We start from the raw sequence: 6,000 nt of genomic DNA on the forward strand, positions 1-6,000 counted from the left end.
TGAACAAAGGAGATTTCTGAGGACCTCAGAAAAAGCGTTGTTGATGCTCATCAGGCTAGAAAAGGTTACAAAACCATCTCAAAAGAGTTTGGACTCCACCAACCCACAGTCAGACAGACTGTGTACAAATGGAGGAAATTCAAGACCATTGTTACCCTCCCCAGGAGTGGTCGATCAACAAAGGTCACTCCAAGAGCAAGGCGTGTAATAATCGGCGAGGTCACAAAGGACCCCAGGGTAACTTCTAAGCAACTGAAGGCCTCTCTCACATTGGCTAATGTTAATGTTCATGAGTCCACCATCAGGAGAATACTGAAAAACAATGGTGTGCATGGCAGGGTTGCAAGGAGAAAGCAACTGCTCTCCAAAAAGAACATTGCTACTCATCTGCCATTTGCTAAAGATCATGTGGACAAGCCAGAAGGCTATTGGAAAAAATGTTTTGTGGATGGATGAGACCAAAATATAACTTTTTGGTTTAAATGAGAAGTGTTATGTTTGGAGAAAGGACAACACTGCATTCCAGCATAAGATCCTTATCCCATCTGTGAAACATGGTGGTGGTAGTATCATGGTTTGGGCCTGTTTTGTTTTATTTGGGCCAGGATGGCTTGCCATTATTGATGGAACAATGAATTCTGAATTATTCCAGTGAATTCTAAAGGAAAATGTCAGGACATCTGTCCATGAACTGAATCTCAAGAGAAGGTGGGTCATGCAGCAAGACAACGACCCTAAGCACACAAGTCATTCTACCAAAGAATGGTTAAAGAAGAATAAAGTTAATGTTTTGGAATGGCCAAGTCAAAGTCCTGACCTTAATCCAATTGAAATGTTGTGGAAGGACCTGAAGTGAGCACTTCATGTGAGGAAACCCACCAACACCCCAGAGTTGAAGCTGTTCTGTACAGCGGAATGGGCTAAAATTCCTCCAAGCTGGTGTGCAGGACTGATCAACAGTTATTGGAAATGTTTAGTTGCAGTTATTGCTGCACAAGGGGGTCACACCAGATACTGAAAGAAAAGGTTCACATACTTTTGCAACTCACAGATATGTAATATTGGATCATTTTCCTCAATAAATAAATCTCATCTCATTATCTCTAGCCGCTTTATCCTTCTACAGGGTCGCAGGCAAGCTGGAGCCTATCCCAGCTGACTATGGGCGAAAGGCGGGGTACACCCTGGACAAGTCGCCAGGTCATCACAGGGCTGACACATAGACACAGACAACCATTCACACTCACATTCACACCTATGGTCAATTTAGAGTCACCAGTTAACCTAACCTGCATGTCTTTGGACTGTGGGGGAAACCGGAGCACCCGGAGGAAACCCACGCGGACACGGGGAGAACATGCAAACTCCACACAGAAAGGCCCTCGCCGGCCCCGGGGCTCGAACCCAGGACCTTCTTGCTGTGAGGCGACAGCGCTAACCACTACACCACCGTGCCGCCCTCAATAAATAAATGACCAAGTATAATATTTTTGTCTCATTTGTTTCACTGGGTTCTCTTTATCTACTTTTAGGACTTGTGTGAAAATCTGATGTTGTTTTAGGTCATATTTATGCAGAAATATAGAAAATTCTAAAGGGTTCACAAACTTTCAAGCACCACTGTATGTACTTATTATTATGGGAGATGGAGTGGTTTATGTACACACCTTGTATATTTGCTATTGAATAAACATTCTGTAAATCTGTTTATTTATACTGAAGCATTTGTTGTTCATCCAGAATGAGTTTGTAGATGGCTGATGAATCTGATCTAGGTGTGGAAATGAAATGTCTGCCATAGCTTGTACACTTTAGGCCAGAGGGTGTCTCTGCCAAGGCTCTGCGAAATCTGTTCAGCTGATTTGGTCCCTCGGCTGATCAGGCTGCGCCATGATGGCTGATCTAGGGCAAGGTCTTCTCTGGTGGCAACAGGAATTTCAAGGCTTTTAAAGGTGGCCTTCAGATTGTTTTTGAAGCAGAGCTTGGGACTCCCCACTTGACGCTTACCATCTGTTAGCAATGGCATGGTTATTTAGTAACAAATAAAATAGCCCGGGGCAGTTATTTATCTATAAATGTTAAATAAATGTCTCCTTACGCTCAGAAAACATCACTATATTAACGATTAAAAAAAAAAAAAATCTGGGGCGGCACGGTGGTGTAGTGGTTAGCGCTGTCGCCTCACAGCAAGAAGGTCCGGGTTCAAGCCCTGTGGCCGGCGAGGGCCTTTCTGTGCGGAGTTTGCATGTTCTCCCCGTGTCCGCGTGGGTTTCCTCCGGGTTCTCCGGTTTCCCCCACAGTCCAAAGACATGCAGGTTAGGTTAACTGGTGACTCTAAATTGACCATAGGTGTGAATGTGAGTGTGAATGGTTGTCTGTGTCTGTGTGTCAGCCCTGTGATGACCTGGCGACTTGTCCAGGGTGTACCCCGCCTTTCTCCCGTAGTCAGCTGGGATAGGCTCTAGCTTGCCTGTGACCCTGTAGAAGGATAAAGCGGCTAGAGATAATGAGATGAGATGAGAAAAAAAAAATCTGTTCATGTGGAGCATCCGCCTACAAGTCCCTGTGAATGAGCTGATACTATACGAGCGCATTAATATAAACCTTTACTTTGCAGTTTCACCTTCAGAGCTGCTGCTATAGAAAATTAATCAACACATTCTAACCAATCATAATCCAAAATTTGGCAGCACTGTGGTGTAATAATCAAAGCTTGGTGGTAGTGACTGAGATTGTGGATTTGTGCTGCCACCATGTGGTCAGAGAGAGAACTGACCACATGGTGACAGTTTATATTATATTTACAGTTTATATTTCATCAGTTATCACTTTTTGATTCAGTTTATGTCCACGGTAGTGTAGTGGTTAGCACTGTCGCCTCACAGCAAGAAGGTCCTGGGTTCGAGCCCAGCGGCTGGTGAGGACCTTTCTGTGTGCATGTTTTCTCTGGGTGCTCCAGATCATGTGACACCGTTCCACAATTATCGACACCTTTGTCCACAGTTATCGACATCCAGATGGTTATTTATTAAAAAATAATCGGTATGTGGTATTAAGTTAACGAAACATAGTTTTTATTTAAAATTTGTTTTACATCGACTCATATTTAGTAAAAAATATCTTTTATATAAATGCATGGATGTCAGTGTTTACGTAAATGAGGAATTAATTCTAAGGTTCATAAACAAATGAACTGATAATGTTTAATCTGTCAGAAAATCTTTTTGTTCCACTTTCTACCCACTTTCTAAGTATTTTTTCAGATCACATTTTGTTAATCATTTGTTGTTTGTATTAATTTCTCGTTTTGTAGTTTACCAATAAATGTCAACAGGCAATTAATTGACATTGTAACCACATGAAAATCCAGAGATTTTAAATTTACATCTAAAAATATAAAATGCCCATTGATGTTGTCATATGTGGTAGATATTTACAACAAACTGAAAAAAATATTTTCTGAATGGAATAGAAAAATCTGAAGATTTCAAGCATGTAATTTTTTATATGCTAGGAATTTAATTTTGGTCTAATTCTATTTATTGCAATCAGATTCCAAATACCCTATAAACATTCCATTCTGTTATGAATCAGAAAAAATTATAATAAATCACAGCACTTTTATTTAAAAAAAAAAGTACTTCATCTACTTCAACAATGTTCCACAAAGATTGATCCATAACAGCTGTAAATGTCACTTAATTCCACAGGGTGTCAATAATGGTGGACACCGGTGAAAGTGATTACTATTATCGACACCTCACGTGACTTCTCAAACACGTGCTTAGATACGAAATGGCGACTGTCAAATAAAAGAGTAAGAAACAAAGGTTTCGACAAGGAGATCATGAAATATTGGTGAATTTGATCAGTAAAAACATGTCCAATGATATTTCCACCATGCTTACCTGCGATGATAACGTCCAGGCTTTCCTCAAATTGCTGATTGCACTAAAAAAATTCCATCTCAGGTAACGAGTGCTAACCACTACACTACCGTGCTGCCCTCTCACAAATCTAATAATGTAAATTTGAAAAAACACACAAACAAATTAATGTTTAATGTCCAGGCAGCACGGTGGTGTAAGTGGTTAGCACTGTTGCCTCACAGCAAGAAGGTTCTGGGTTCGAGCCCAGTGGCCGGCGAGGGCCTTTCTGTGCGGAGTTTGCATGTTCTCCCCGTGTCTGCGTGGGTTTCCTCCGGGTGCTCTGGTTTCCCCCACAGTCCAAAGACATGCAGGTTAGGCTAATTGGTGGCTCTAAATTACTGTAGGTGTGAATGTGAGTGTGAATAGTTGTCTGTGTCTCTGTGTCAGCCCTGCGATAACCTGGTGACTTGTCCAGGGTGTACCCCGCCTTTCGCCCGTAGTCAGCTGGGATAGGCTCCCGCTTGCCTGCGACCCTGTAGAACAGGATAAGCGGCTACAGATAATGGATGGATGGATTTATGCCCAGTGATATTCCTCAAGCACGCCATCATTCTTCAGTTCAGTGTGCAAACGTAGGAAATATAGTGTGCTTAGCAACAATAATGACCAATAATTAGTCCCCCCAGGATTTTGCAGGCCTTTTTTGTGATTGTTGCGGGCTAAAATGTCTGATGTTGCAGGGGGTTTTCCAAAAAATTGCGATGAAAGTTGCGGTGTTTTTTAGGTTTTTGTTGCGATTACATTGCGGGACGAAGTGAAAGTTGTGAGAAATTGTTGCGATTTTCTCTTTTTGTGATTAAAATTGAGTGATATGTCAAATATTAAGTTATTACTGAAAAACTGTTGATTAAAAAAACAAAGACACTGAGAAATGGTCCTATGTATAAACAACTTTACCATTATAAAAGATTACCAGGACTACAAAAATGCAGAAAAATAGGCTTTACTTATCCAAATGCTCCTGTTGGTTCAAAAGTTAAAGTGCATAGAACCTCACAGCACAACATGAAGTTACCTTAAAATATAATATAAATGCCTCAGCTTTCATGTAAGAAAAAAAAAACCTATTAATACTAGTACTGTGTGCAGGCAGTCTCTCCTGAAGACTAAATTAAACAATAATTAGAAACTAATAAAATAAATGGCTCAGGCTTCATAGAAGAAAAAAACAATTTGAACAGAATCTCACAGTGTGATGCTGAAGCTGCCTACCCTGGTGAAAAAAAAATTACTTTATTGTATTTAAAGTATATTCATATTTTCAATAGTATATTGAAAATGTACTTACACAAATGTACTTTTTGTAAATATATAAAAAGTATACTAACATCACGCTTTCACGCTAGCACTTTTAACACACTTTAAAATAATTATACTATATTACACTTTATAGAAATATATTACACTAAAATATACTTTAAGTGAAAGTTATGTACAATTTCTAAAGTGTACTTAGTGTACTAATTTCTAAAGTGTACTATAATACAAACAAAGTACACTTTAATTTGACTAATTAAGCATATATTAGTACATATAAAGTCATATACTTAAAGTATACAAAATATACTTTAAGTTGTTCCACTTTAGCACATAAAAGTACACTAAATACACTTCAAGTTGCACTTTTGTACAATTTAATTACAATTAAAATATATTTAGTACAAAATTAGTTGTTCCAAAATAGCATGCCTCAAGTTAACTAATCATAAACACACTTGAAGTATATTGATGATTGCTGTGGCTTCAAGTACACAAAAGTATGCTAAATTTTAGTACACTTAGCACATTTATTTTTCACCAGGGTAAACAATGGAAAATAAAATACCATTTTGGCAAAAATGTTGGCATCCATTAATTTCTTGCATTAAGTAAAAAAAAAAAAATGTAAAGTGCACACAGTGCTTCACTGTAAACATAACACACTTTCAGTAACAGAATTTAAGCCGATATAAACACTGACTCGCACATGCAGTGTTGCCAGATACTGCTGACGTTTTCCAGCCCAAAATATGTTCAAAACCCGCCAAAATGCACTTGAAACCGCCCAATCTGGCAACACTGGAAGTAAGGC

This window comes from Neoarius graeffei, chromosome 13 (genome assembly GCF_027579695.1).
Source record: "Neoarius graeffei isolate fNeoGra1 chromosome 13, fNeoGra1.pri, whole genome shotgun sequence".
NCBI classification, from domain to species: Eukaryota; Metazoa; Chordata; class Actinopteri; order Siluriformes; family Ariidae; genus Neoarius; species Neoarius graeffei.